The 15469-nt window shown below is 37.4% G+C and overlaps 1 protein-coding gene across 7 annotated transcripts in view; it reads left to right on the plus strand.

Moving 5' to 3' along the window:
- FOXP2 (forkhead box P2) overlaps positions 1 to 15469 on the plus strand; it is a 445023-nt gene that overhangs the window by 123769 nt on the left and 305785 nt on the right. For all 7 annotated transcript variants that reach the window (XM_055710829.1, XM_055710818.1, XM_055710824.1 and 4 more), the window contains exon 3: positions 13526 to 13609. The gene's annotated coding sequence lies outside the window, so the exon portion shown is untranslated. The remainder of the gene's footprint in view (positions 1 to 13525; positions 13610 to 15469) is intronic.

Genomic DNA, 15469 nt, shown 5'->3' on the forward strand with positions numbered 1-15469 from the left:
GCTTCCACTGCTAGCTTTTATTGTCCTGTAATGCTTTTGGTACTTCTGTTACCATTTATGTTTTCATCTCTCAGTTTTGAACTGAGATATTTCCAATTTCCTTTATTAAATTTGATTTTGAAACAAGATTTTTTTGTTAGTTGGGTGGGTGGGTGGATTTTTTTACTTGTTTTACTGGGAAGGTTTACTCTATGTATCAATAGCTGTTTGGTGCAATGGGATCGAGATCGGTTCTATGTAACATAGGTTTTTTGTAGCGAAGTTACAGCCATTGTAACAATATTTGCGTCAAGCCATGAGTATGACAGCGTAGCTTTTGTCATTTCTGACTTGTTTTAAATGAGCTAGAAGTTCTAAAAAACTTAGTAGTTGGGATGCTGTAATGTACATTGCAGTAATATAGGAAATACTTTTGAAGCATATTATGTTGGGGACCATATGTATAGCAGTAGGAGATATTTACATTAAATTCCTGCTTTCTTAATTTCACACTTTAAGGGCTGCAAGTCTTCAGAATATAACTAGTAAGCTTTCACAATGTTATAGTATATAAACATCCGTCAAAGTATTAGAAAAATGTCCAGTATTGTGTTTCTGTTAAGACAGTAGGTGCATGGGGTGCGTTCGCTTCAGCTAGCTGTTCTCTCACACACTTGACGGGACAGGCGGATAAAACAGGGTGAAAAAAAGCTCATGGGTTAAGGTAAAGATGGGTAGATTGCTTACCAGTTGCCAGTTATGGACCAGACAGGCCTGATCTGGGGAAAATTAATTTATTGCCCTTTAAAATAGGTTTCAGTAGTGAGAAATAAAATCAAGGCATCGCTTTTGTCAGGAAGCGTTATCTCACCTTCTTCTTCACTGACCTTGGTGTTTGCAGGGCTTTCTCATACTTTTTTCCCCTTCTTCTCAGTGTGTGTGGTGCTTTTGCCCTTTCCTAAAGCTCTTTCCCCCAAGGCACCACCCTGCGGCGGGCGGGATGGAGCCGGCTGGAACCTGCTGGAACCGGCCCAGGGCAGCCCCTCACAGAGGTCGCCCCAGCCCTGCCGCTGGTGCCTCGCTTCAGATGCTCAGTGCAGTAAATAATCTATAGTACTGTTCTGGGGGAGCTAATTACTCATCACTGAAAGAACGCAAAGAGCCCAACATGAGCAATGTGGCATATTTTTCTAGGGTTTTGGGTGACGTGAGAAGTAAAAACTTAAATCAAGATAGCTCCCTTTAGCTCTGCTTGCGTTAGTGAGTGCTGCTTGGGGAAGAGACGGGTGTGACAGAGGCACTGAGGGTGGGTGGTAATTGGCCTACTTGGTCTAAAAGCCCAAAACCTAAATAGTTAAAGCATGTTATTACCATAGTTGAATTACCCTTTTGGTAGAATGGTGAAAAACAAGAACTACTTTCTTGCAAGGAGAGGCATTTGTTTGTCACACAGTAAGGTCTGGAAACTTAAGGCTGAAGTTTAGGTATTACATAGTAAATTTCTGTGGAATATAAATACAAGTTTTTGTGTTTCGTATTCCTTATTTTATAGGGGAGGGTGCCACTGATTATGTATAAAAATGGAAGCAGTTTAGGAGCAGAGTCTGTGTTACCTGACAGTGTTTAATGAGTCCTAGTGGGTCAGTGGAAAGGTTTTTCTTACGGGGCATTGAATCAGACTCATATCCCTGACAGGAATTTGCACAGGATCATATTCAGCCAATTGTCACAAATTAAAGTTTGTTGGCTCTGCAACAGCCAAAGTTGTTACTGGCAAAAGTTGATCACATTGTACCTTTTTGAAGTGAAGTTCTTACCTGCCAGGATTCTCTTCCCATATGCATTTCAGTCATTCCTTCTTAAAAGCAAATAATGTTAATATTTTGGAAGGCAAAAATATGTAGTTTAGCTTACTAATATTTTACTGTATTTATTTTATATTGAGTTTGTACAGTGGCCAGGGGTGTTTGTATGAGGGCCATTTTATTAATGTAAAATTGATTGACTGACTGAAGAAAGTCGCAAAGATGAGCATAAAAATAGGAAAATGTCTGTGCAAGAAACTTTGCTGCTTTTAAAATAAAAAAGCTATCCACATTCTTATTATGTTCTTATGTATATGCTTCAGACAAAAGATGTTTTGTGTTTCATGAGCAACATGTGTATCATACAGTGCAGTAGGTTGCTAAGGGAATTGTTTTACTCATTATGAAAGTTGATGCAGAAATAAGAATTTGTATAAATGCCTAAAATAACTTATGCCCTTCATTTATTTGAAAATTTTTAGACGTTTATAATCCATTAAATAGGTTAACCTCATTCCTGCACACTTGTTTCTTTAGAAACAAATACATTTTTTTGGTGACAATTAAAGAGTTGGTCATTCTTTTTTTGGTTTCTATCAATGGTTTAATTTACTAGGGTAAGATGCTTTGCTGCTGTGACAGTATTGTCCAAAAGGTAACGAAAAATAGTAGTAGAAGATACTACCTCTGTAGTTACTGTGGGATCACATACAGAAACCTACTAATTGAGAAAACTTGTACTGCAGTTCTGCAGGTAGATGAGACCATTTCCAAAAGTTGCAGACAACATTTGGACCCTGCATACAGTTTATTTTCAAAAGCTGAATTCAAATTTCTTCGTACAATTTAAAGTTCTTGTCTCAAAAGTCACACTGGATCTGAGATCTGAGGAAAGTGTGGCTAGAACACAGCCAGGGTTTTTCAGAGCAGCTACTTCCAATGACCAAGTGAAAAACATTTTAGGAAGCCTGCAATTACTTTTTCTATCTAAGGTCCAACTTAGAAGCTAATCACTCATGCAAATTTTTCTTAATAAAATATGAAATTATTGTCTGCAAAATTTTGGTAATGAGTGATTTGGGAGACCAGCAGGGCTAGATTTATATCGTGTGTCTTTACTGATGTTCTTATCCTGCTCCATAGCGATTAGCTGTTAATATAATACCAGTTACTTCAGTTATAATTACAATTAATATGAGCTTTTATGCTGGTTTTGAACAGAAGGGTGGATAAAAACTTATTTTTGAATTTTTTTTCTTAACTGAAAGTACCGTTTTGTTGATGAGAGTTTCTGCTAACAAAAATGAATCAACTTCTTTGAGGTACATCTATGTATGTGTCATGTAGGCTGGACATGCATCTATCAGGGGAAAAAAAAAAAGGCAATTTATGAAACATCCACAAGAAAACTATTGTAAAGGGATAACAGTTTACAGCATTTTTTCTTCATAATTATTAAGGAACCAGATCTTTTTATTACAGCTCAGATCCTTTGCATATTAGAGATTTGAAAATGTACTACTTAGTTCACTTGCACAATTGTATGTACAAAGCTCATGCAGAATCCCTTTTACATATGCTTGAACTCTTGCATGTGTGTAGAGAGAAGGTGAAGATTCATTGTGGCTCATATTTGAAATGCCTTGTATATAATTTATTGACAAATTGTCCCTTCTTCTCAACCCAGGCACTGGTTACTCAACATTCTGGCACACCCCTAGTCCTCCTGCTCAAAGCAGTTGGTTTCTGTAGTTTTCATCACTCTTCTGTAACAGTATGAGGATAAAAGACTGAAAAGTAGAAAATACCAGGTGTCCATAGTTGCCCTGTCCTCTCATAGGATCATTTTGTATAGGTCTCAGTGGCTACTATTTTCTTTTTCTGCTACAGGTAATTAAATGCAACAAAATATCAAGATCAAATGACGATAGCCAAAAGTAATGTGTATGGAGGTGAGTAAAAGTCAAGTCGGATGGCCTGGACTCTCGAGAGGATAGTGTCACAGGATCTGTTGTGCCTAGTAAGCCACAGATCTCTGCCCGCCAGCAGTAACCAGCCATACCACTGCCCTGGCTGCAGTCAGCATTTAGTAGCAGCATATGGCTTTCCTCCGCAAGCATAGTGATGCAGAAGTCACCGTCCAGAAATTAGGGGACACTCCATTTAGGTCTGCTGCTTCCTAGGAGCAAGGCCTCTTTGGTGAGTGTGTCTGTCATCAGTTACAGATGAGGAACAGGACATCAGTGGGTGTGCTTTGGGGATCATCTAATTTACAGGAAGAAAATAGATCTCATTATGCAAGTGACTACACAGTGGGAGGTGGGGAACCATGAGTGGAACACATGTGGTTCTTGAAAGCTGGACACAGCTATAGCTGAAGGCCTGGAAGTCCTTGAAAATGATCTGTACCACTGCCTGTTCTCCTCCTCTCAGTTTGCTTCACACATTTATAGTTATTAGGGCCTTTTGGCCTCCAGGAAGCCACATATTTCTGTCTAGCTTTTTTATTTTTCTTTTTTTTAAAAAAGCATACTTCTGCATGCTTGCAGCTTTTAATGCATTATAATGCAGTGATGTGAGAAGCATTTTAGCCTATGTGTGGGTGGCCCACAGTTGGGTATGAGGTCCAAGCCACTCTAGATCCACCAAGGACTTTAACATCTCTGATGTCCTGTAGCTCAGTTACACATTTTGTAAGAAATCACCCTTTTATTTGTTTCAAACATGTTTCCAGTAGCTTGGTTTGTTAATTCTTACGCTGGAGTGTTGGCCGCCTCTGTGCCCTTCTTATCTCCATAGCTATCTTTTTATCTCTATAGCTATTGCCTGTACAGAAGCCATCTGTATTTTTGACTGTTCTGTTTCTCTCTGAATCTTCTGCAGGTCTGCTGTAACTTTTTTTGGCTAGTGAGGGAAAGGGAGAAAGAGCTATATACTAGATTCTAGATACTGTTGCATTGCCACTGAATTTATACAGTTGCATGATGATCTTTCTGTTTCACTTTTTCACCCCATGTCCTAGCACTTCCTGTTGTTGGGTTTGACTGCAGCTGAAAGTCAAGCCAAGATTTTCATATGACCATAATTTATAGTTGCAAATGCTCATTTTTAAGTTGTACAAAGCCCATCATTGCACAGTTAGGATTGTGTCTTCTCTGTACACATCTTTATACATTTCTTCTCTTTAAATATTACTGGCTATATATCACTTCATGTTCAGTATAATATTTTCTTTCTGCAGTTATTCAGTCTGCCCTCATCTTTACTACACATGGTTTAATGTTAGAGACAATGTTGTCACATCATGGCTGATTCCCTTTCCAGGTAATTTTTGAATGCAGTGAACAGCACTGGCCTTCTTAGAGATGGGTGCTCCATTGCTGATCTCCTTCTGAGAAATACTGCAGACTGTCATTTATTTTTATTCCTAATATGGTTAAGATTATTATAATTTTATTGTATTTATTTATAATTTTAAGTTAATATATAATTATTTTAAGCAGTGCAAAGACCTCCTTTTTTTTCTCCCATGAAGTTTAAGTTCTTTTACGACTTTGGGTAAGAGAGCTTATAAAATGATTTTTGGAAATACATGACTTACAAGTGGACCTCTTTTGTCCATGTTCTCAGAGACTTCTCAGAAAACGGTGATCATCTGAGACGTGGTTTTCCTTTTCATACCAAAATGTTGACTCTTTCCCAACATGTCATATATACGCATATTCTTTATTGTAGTCTGTACTAAGATGTCTAATGTGAACTCCATGTATACTGGTCTGTAGTTTTCCATCTTCTATAGGATCTTCTCTAGATTTTTAGGATTGATTTTACATTTACCATCTTCCTTTAATGTTAAGACAATTTGAAACAAGCATTTGTCCATTATTAAATTTCAGCTATTCCATACTCATGTTCCTTTAGAGCTCTTGATGGGTTACATTCTAGTGAAATAATCTGTTAGAGTTCTGTTTGTCTTTTTGTTCTTGCCTTCCCTAATGGCACTTCAGTTTAAGATAGGTCCTTTCATGTATCTCTCTAAGGAGGGTATCTGGCCTAGGAACTTCTCCTATCTCCTCTACCGTGGATGCAAACCCAATTTTTTTCTGTCCCCTTCTCTGCCAGCCGTTGGCAGAAGCTCCTAGGGGGCTGTATGTGGGAGGCTCCTTACTAGGCCTGATCCCAACCCCCAGCCTTGGCCTGTCCCCACTGAGGTGTCTGATAGTGTGGGCTCCCTATGGGCTGGGGGCCAGGGGTGGTGGGAGATGTCCATGTGCAGGTGCTGCTCCCTGCAGCTCTCTGACACCTGACTGTATATTTATGTTTAAGCCCCCCAGAGATTACAGTCCTTTTCATTTTCCTCACTTGGACACAACTCGAAGCTTTGAGAAGGATGCCTTTTTTCTTTCAAATAACCTCCTTCATCCTGTTTGTTCATGACAGCTCCCTTCTCTGGATTTTCTCAGTCTTTTTTGATAAGTTGTATGCATTTCTTCTGGGCTTGCAAAAGGTGTCTTTAATCAGTCTCCGCGCCACCTGTAAAGTTGTGACTCTTGTATCTGTTCCTTTTTTCTTCGTTCTAACAAGCTTACTCATTTTTATTCAGTGACCTTCTTTGAAATAGTGGTAGGGGTTTTGGGGCTTTTGTTGCCCCTTCAAGGACATAGATTCCAATCTACATCAAAGCAGTTATTGACAGTGGCTAGAAATTTACTTTGGGTCATACCCCGATGTGACGTGTACTCGTTCAAGACAGGCAGAAATATCTAACAGCCCTAATATTTATCTACCATACTTACAGGGATATTTTTCAGTGTTATGAAGGTGCTCAGTTTCTTAGGTGTCTTTAGGGATTGGTTCAGAACATGGGTTATGTTTATATCCTCTGTCTTTCCCAGTGTCTTCTTCCCTGGCCATTGCTGAAGGGGAGTCATTGGGTTGTTTAATATGAATGGGCTGTTAACTTGCAGATGTATCTGGTAATCATCTGATAATCAAGAGCGATCATTCTCTGATTTTTTTTTTTTTTTTTTGGGGGGGGGGGGGGGAAAGCCCTAAAATCCCCCAAACCCCTGAATCTGAGCTTGCCCAGTTACCTGAAGTGGTCCATATGAAAATACAGCAGAGCTGAAGACTTGCTTATGCATTTGTGTCTGTAGGAAGGACTGGCTTGTTTGTATGAGTTTTCTGTCCACACTTCGATGTAGCTCTAAGTAGGGGACCAAGGAATGGATGACAGAGATGTGTGAACGGTGTCCTCTAGGGAGGCCCCTTACTCAGGTCACTGGGCAGGGTCTCTGCGAAGTAGTATAACCATCAAGGACATAAACCCCTTTTCTTCTCTGCAAAAGTCACAATAAATTAAGTCATGCCAAATTCTGGGTTTAGGGTCTGGACCTCTGCGAGGATCCAGTTATCTTCTGGGCATGTAGTTTGTCACAATTCTCTGTATCTAACCATGGTGATCATATCAGTATTGAAGCAACCTCATAAGCAGCGTAAGCTGTCCTAGAGGTGCCCAACCTGAGGATGTGGTAAGGGCGTGGAAGCCCCATGCTGATGAGCGAGTGCAGCCAAAGTGGGAAACACCTACTTAGCAGATATTGTGAACAGTCAGCTAATGGAGATGACAGCAACTAGCGAGACCAGTGCCTGTATTTTCATGGCAGCTTTTTTTTGGCAGGAGATTGTGGTTGCCCAAATCGGTTGTCTTAGAATCTTTTCTTATTTAGTTGTTTGGGCTTTTTTCCTCTCATTTTCCATTTTCCCCACAGTTTGTTTGGCTTATTTATCTTCTCTCCCCCCCCCCCCCCCCCCCCATTTTCTTTCTGGTATTAGAAGCTTAAAGGGGGTGTGTGTCATGTTTTCTGGCAGATAGTGGATTATTTTTGTGTATTTTGATTGATTAGGTGAGTTCTGCATTGTTTTGGGGGTGGAATTTAACTGTTCTGTGTTTCTTTTCTGCTGGAAGTTGTTTGTGTGGCTCTTTATTTTTTTATATTTTATAGTTGGTTTTGTTGGGTTTTCAATTTATTTGTTTCAATGGGATTTTTGTGGGTGGGGAAGAAACAGAATAAGCTAGAGCTCCACATGCAGATGCAGAACTATGGCATTGGAATAAACTGCAAGTGGCAGAACAACTTAAATGGTGGGAGTTCAGTGATGGATGGATGCAAAATCTACAGAAGAGGTAGAGGTGGTAGGGTTGCCTTTTATGTGAAGGAGCAGTTGGAATGTGTAGAGCTTTTATGTGGGAAGGTTCTGATTCAATATAAGGAAAAAGATTTTCAGTGAAAAGACAACTATGCTGCAGAACAAGTTGCCTAGAGAAGATTGTGGGATTGCCTTTTTTGAAAGCTTGGAAGATGTATCATGGCTGATGTCCTAAGTGACCGGGTCTAAATTCAGGTGCTGCTTTACCCAGTTCGGACTAGACAACCTCCTATTGTGAGTGAGTGAGTGTGTAATATGGTGCATACATTGTGGCAGAAGGGTCAGGTGCTCTTAGGCTTTATACATTACTCATTTATAAATCTGTACATACCTGTCCCTACAAGAACAAACTACATACGTAAGACAACCCAGGATGATCACTATATATGTGCTCTTATGAGATAATATTTTTCAAGTTGTTACTTCTGCATTCTTATCTGATAGTATTCCTGAATCCCTTCTAATCGTGTCACATGAAAAAATGTGAGAAACAAATTATAATTCTGGAAATAATTCACAAAATTGCAGTGCCATTGAGTTTGTTGTATTGTAGATCAAACAATTTAGGAATAGTAAATTGTTTTCTTTTTTTTTTTTACATATATTCTTTTCCCCCAATTACTGTAGGCTGCTGCAGTTTAGTAAGGTAAGAAAATTCAACAAGTTGAAAGTGGTTCTTCTCTGAGCTGTCTTACAATAAATTACAGGTTTTCAGAAGACAGACAGACATTCCTGAAAATGAAGTAAGGCATGGTACCTGTGCATGTTAGATAAATTGTTCAGAAATCTCCATGAATATGATATTGGTGTCATGCATACTTGTAAGATTAGTGTCAACATGGGTTTTCTATCATGTAAGGGCAAGTCAAGCAAGTTAGTCCTGCCTCAGGGGTGGTTTAGTCTGTGTACCCAACTAGTCGGGCAACACTGCTGTGGAGGTTTTGGAAAAGACTGAGGAGGGGTGATTTTACCTTTGCTCCAGGCATGCAGTTTATTTGTTCTGTCTCCATTTTCTCCAGCGTGCCTTGATAAGTACAGGTAATCAGTGTCCTATTAATCTTTAGGATAAGTAACACCTAAATGTAACACACACTACCCCACTATCCCAGCTTCAACCCAACAGGAGGAGCTACATGTAAGCTGTACATCAGTTACTCAGTGAATGGAACATTTTGGAACTTGATGATAATAGTTGGTCCATGTCACTATTTTTTTCTGTCACTGGGCAATTTCCAAGGCATGAAATAGTAAATTTTTTACAGCTTTTCTCTAAATTTTATTATTTTCCTTGACCTGTTTCTTCGCATAGTTGCATGTTGTCTTAATTAATTCAGTATAGATATTTTTATTTGCAAATTTCATGATGAGAAAATTATAAAATATTAATTTTAGTGGTATATAATGTAATGTGAAATTTTTTAAATAAATATAATTCGTTAAAAATTTTGGAAAAGATACAGGTGGGGAAGGTTGACAATTCAAGAAGCATTCAGGAATTAATAATTTTCTCTCTGCCAGCTAAAAAAAGACTGCTTCTCCCACCACCACAGTACTTTTGTTTGGATCCACTGATAATATAACAAAATCCAGTCATCATTTGTTTTAAATGCTAATGTAAAAATTGGCTAATGAGATCACAGTAGTATGAAGGTCTTTTCATAGGTTCATTTAACTTTGGAATGATTATAAAACATAACTACTAATTTATTTTGCATGTTCTTGTTAAGTATAATGGTATTCAGTAGTGCTCATCTAGTTATGAGCGTCTGAGTATTTCTCTGTCGCAGAAATTGTCTACCTCTACTTGGATTCAGGAGGAAAAAAAGATTTTTTTTTTTTCTCTATTTGCATTTCTGTAATTTATGTAATATTCTTGTAAAGTGCATTTTTTTTGTGGTGTAGATTAATGTCTTGAAGTAGTTTAAATATAACTGAAAATATATAGTCTGACTAGTAAGTAACTTTAAACATTTCTATTTCTACTTTTCAAAGATATGCATTATAGATTGTGTGTAAATAATGTATTTTCAAATAAAATTCAGGATATCCTGTTGGCATAGTGCAATTTAAGACTTTCTCAGAAGTCCTGTTATGAATTAAGTCTTCTTTTAATTGCATGGGAGAGCTATACAATGGAAAGGTGGAAGCTATGGATACCATTGAATGCGTATGCCTTTAAAATAATAATTCATCTCTCTAGCAAGTAATTTTTCCTTTACTGAAACCAGTTGTGTCTTTGGCCCAATCTATCTGATCTAAAACTGTCTATCTGAAGATACCTTATATAGGTGGCCCTCAACCGTGTTCTCAAATAGGAATGCTTTGGTGAGTAGTACTTCATTGGAATATTTTATGGCTTACAGCACAGGGGCATTGTATGTATTTATTTAAGTGAAGTTTCAAGGGGATGTCTTCATCTAGGAATGGATTTGGCTTTCATTTTGAATTAAATATTTATTTTTATATTCTAGTGATTTCTGAAACAACTGTGACAATTCACATAAATAAGAGCCAAATTCTGTTAGTTGTGCTCATAATGAATAATGCTTTATTATGTAAGAAGTCTCGTGCAGCATATTGTATGATAAAATGCTACCTAAACTGCGCAACATTGTCAGTGTCGAAAATACATCTGTTATCTGTCTAGCTTCTGTAGTGGTGGTGATCACAATTGTTACACATTTATCATTTGAAAAAAACCCAACTTACTAGAATTCCTCTAAATCTACAATTTAATGAGCATCTACATACCAGATTAAATCAGTCATTGACCAGTGCACTTTTTCTTTCTCAGATACTACAGAAGTTGTGGTATTTGCTTGTTTGACTCAAATTTTAGGGACCTGAATGGGAAGTCAAAGATGAGCAGCCCACAGGTGACTTCCAATTCAGTTGTATTCTAGTGTTTACTTGATGAGTGTTCCTGCTTGAGTAAACAATGGTACGTTGAGCTGCCAGAATTGCTTGAACTTTGATCCACTGCAACTGTATTTAAAAAATAAATTCTGTCAGGTTGCTTTTAAAGCTTTGGTTGGCAAGTGCTGTGAACTTGATTGTAAACTGCTAAGATTTACATGGAATTCAGATGGAATTGTTAGGTATCGAAGAACTGAAAAAATAACTCTGTAAGCACTGTCAGTAAGGGGCAGGTAAACAATGACATTAAAGATCTACCTGCTGTGGCCCAAGGGATGGAATGTGCTGGCTCAGTTGGAGGGAAGGTAGAGAAATCTTATTATTAAACTGGAATAACTGGAATGATTCAAGTCCAGGTTTTAGGATGCAAACCAAAATCAAAACAATGCAATGTTTATGGCAAAAGTATTTTTAAGAGGCAGCTGCCTTCATCAGGTAAACCACACAGGGAAGTAGCATAAATGAAACATAGGTCAAAAGATAAGTTTATCTAAAGGTGAAGATTTGTATTGGCAAAAAGAAAGATGGTATGTAAGGCCTGCCATCTGTCTGTGACACATCTACGATGTACAATCCCACCCACTTAAATATTCCTTCCTTACTTCTGAAAAATCGTGGAAATCCTGAAATTCAAAAAGAAGAAAGATAAAAATTTAATAATCAAGACTAATGAGTGTTGTTGTTTTCATATTGAGAATAATTAAAATGTTATCACAAAATTTTTCATCTAAGAAGGCTGTATCTTGACAAAATAGGCCATGTTTTTGTGTAAGATTTCATATACGAGATAACTATCTTGGCTCTGTTTCTGAGGTGAAGCAAAATGTGATGTTTAATACAATCCAACCTAAGAGAAGTGATTATTTGAAAATTTTTTTGGCATAAAGGAATGTAGGAAAAAAGAGAAATAACAGAATATTGATGGCTGAGGCTTACGTATTAACATCTGATAACAAATGATACATATTGTTGAAAAAATAACCATAAGATGTATTTCTGTCTAGACTTCAGATGCACCAGAAACTTCAAAGATTTATACCTGCAATCTTTTAATGGGAAATAGGAGAGCAAGGTGAATGATTCTGTCTTGGACATTTGGTTGGACATTTTCATTCTGGATCCAGGGTGAACACATGACCATCAAGCAGTTTCATTGACACACATTTTACTTCTCAACAACTTTTAAGAATTGCCACCCACCTTCACCTCCTCATATTTGCCTTAGGATCCTTACCGGGTTTTAACATTTTCTTCTTTTTTCTCTTTGTATTAAGGGCTCATAAGATTGCCTTCTCATTTCCCAGTGCTGTCCTACTGTGCAGTGGTTTCACGTAGTGTTTATTCCTCCAGCCTGTCATTCTTTGCTCTTCCTTCTTCACTTGCTCTACTACAGAGGCTGCCAGGTAGCTTTCAGTTTTCTAGGAACTTCGACCTTCCCAGCAGGTTTTGTTACACTCTACAAACAAAGGAAGAAGTTAGAGCTGCAGCTCTTTTAAATGTCCAAACATCTTGTAACAAAGTGTGTATTAATAATGCCAGTTGGAACACAGGAGTTTTTTTAAACTGTGGGAAAGCAGTCTTTTCTTTATAAAATTCTACATTCATTTTACTCTTCAGTCTGCTTCTATCTGACCTTGTCAGCAAGGGAGAATTGCCAAGAGGCACCATCGAGACGCTGGTAGGATCAACTTCAGAAATAGAAGAGTTTCAGGCATTAAGGCTACATCCATATTAGTAAATTAAACAATGCTTGGAAATATTTCTAGGTCTCTGCCACAGTTTAGGTCTTCACAAACTAATATTGTTCCAGAAATTTACCCAGACGTTTATTTGACCACATCCATTAGACAGTTTGCATGCAGCCCCTCTGTCTTGGAGCGCATGTGAGTATACTAGCGTAGATGTAGAATTGATTATCTGTGGTTTCAGCAAAGAGAAATGTGCTCAGGCCTAGATGCAATCTACATATACTTTCTACAGACCTGCATGGCCTTTATTTCTTCTGCGTTGTCCAACCTTCTCCCTTCAATGCAGTCATAGTCTCAGCTTCAGAGCTGGTTTGGTTTTTTTTTTTCTTTTCACTTGTCCTTTTGTCCTTCCTGAAATTCATATAGATTTAAATTGCATTGGCATGCTGTCTCCCAGCTTCTGTCCCTTTCCTTCAGATGACCCTGTGAACTTACTGGTAGTGATACTGTGTGCAGTTCTCTGTCTGGAACAAACTACTTCAGGGAAGCCTCCCTCTTATTTGCCTTTAGGTACTTTAATAAGAAAAATAAAATAATAAAAATAAGTCTAGATTTTGAGTGATGCCTTATCTGTCTCTCTGTTGCAAGGCAGAAACTTGATGAACAATTCTGGTTTTTGTGGACTACATTTAAGGTGACTGCTTGTTAAGGGAATCTTTCTCTATCAACTTGCTTGGTCTTTTAACCAAAATGTCTATGTCAAAATACAAAACTTAAAAATAATAACTCCTTCCTTTTTCTTTCAGAATACTTACAATCAGCTTATGCACATCTGAAACTAATTAGAAGGTGTGATAAAGGCAATTTTTTTAAAAAAAATTAGACAATGTTTAAATAGCTGTAAGCATTTCTCTTTTTTCTTGTCAGGATGGTGGTACTGGAATTGATTTTGGACATCACTTCAGTTCAAGGTTGAAGTTAAAAGGTCTTTTTGAGACTTAGAAGAAGCAGGTGAGTACAGGTCAAGCATCACATATCTTTGAGTATTATTTTTTGCAACTTTCTTTTGTTCTGGAATTGCTATTCTTGCTTACCAGTCCATATTGAAATAGCTGATCTCTGTTTCCTCTGATTTGCTGAGATGTATGACTGCTAGTGTTATGACTAGATACCAGAGAATATTTAAGTCATGTAGGCTTTCCCTATCTGCTGTTCCAGCACCTGCCACAAAGATAAATGAAAACATGGATCTCTCACCAAGGTCTCTGGAACTCTGGACTAAAGTTTCACTGTATTGTTTCATTAAATCAGCTGCACTAGGAGTATGATAATTATGCAAATTTCTTTAGAAAATTATTTTAGACCGTATTTGTATAAACATTTTTTGAAATAAATTAAAATGTTATAAGGCAAGATTAAATAGTGATGAATCCCTGAGTTTGGGTATTCCTAGTTTCCTGAAACTGGGATTATGTCTATTCCACTGGTAACCAGGAATACTCCATGATGTCAAGGACCATGAGTTCAAGTCCTGTTTGAATTGTGTTGTGTATTAACAGTCTGAACCTGCTGTGAAGAAACACTTCGTGGGTATGGTACCCCCTGGGACTTGGCATGCCTGCATTGAATAGCTTGTTTTGCTCCAGACCTTCATAGCTATCTTGAATGAGCCATGAATAACTGTGTATTAGTTTTTTTACCATAGAGAGATCTGGAAAAGGACATTGCCAAGGAATTAGTGTAATGTGAGAGCTTAGCAAGCCACTCACTTCTATTTCAGATTTTTCATACTTGCTATTGCAATAAAGAATTAAATCAACATGTAGAATGTTGCAATTGTTCACAGTTTGCTTTTCCTACAGGGGCAGAAAATTTCTTGGGATTATTTCCATAATTTTTCAAAATCAAAATGTCAGGCAATATTTTAATGTATAAATTGCAAAATATGCTCAACTGGTGCCTAATACTAAATCTTACAGATTCAAATTTCAACAAGGTACAACAAAATAACTCACCATAATAGGAACCAGGCCCAACTGCTTTGATATACACCACTGTTGCCAATGTAAATATGTATTATTTCCCTGTGTGCCATGTGCAGTAACTACTAAGGTATTACGAAGTATACAGATATACCCATATACTCCATAATATTTATACATCCATCTTCATGAATTGGTAGCTGAGAAGGGCAAGAAAAAGAAGTAGTTGCCAAGGAGTTAATGATGGTGAGAGTAATTAGTGTTGAAACTATGTTTATAACAAGTTTTCTAAAGTTTCACCCTCTGGGAGGAAGCACAGACCTTTTTAACCTAATTCAAAGCAGTGCAAAACAGGACTGTCCTGATACGTGTTTCACTGTGACTGTCTTTACCCACTTGGTAATAAGAAAGGAAAATTCCTTTCTTCCAATTTAACTTCATGTTTTTCCAAGGACTTTAGGAACTGGCTTGGAGGATACAGTATGAATATGGTGAAACCATAGAAAGAAGAAAATATACAATATTAGCTTTAGCAATGTTGTAAATCAAAGGATATACAGCATTATACAGGGAAACTATGTTTCAGGCGTTCAAACAGATGTTACTGGCATCACATATATTTGTGTGTGGCTGTATGTTAACATGTAGTAATATACTTGCAAAACAGTGTTTTTTCTTACATTACCCAATGGAGAAAAAATAAAAAAGGTAATATTCTTTGCTTTCTAGGTAGCAATGAAAATATGACTGTTTTTATATCACATATTTATACACATATCTGAGTGGTATAACTTCTCTGTAGTAATACTATATTATTTCTTCATAGATGGTTTCAATATTTTGGAGAACTGTTTGGTTTGATAGAAACTGCGTGGTAAATGTGTAGTAA

This window comes from Falco cherrug, chromosome 5 (genome assembly GCF_023634085.1).
Source record: "Falco cherrug isolate bFalChe1 chromosome 5, bFalChe1.pri, whole genome shotgun sequence".
Classification (NCBI taxonomy): Eukaryota; Metazoa; Chordata; class Aves; order Falconiformes; family Falconidae; genus Falco; species Falco cherrug.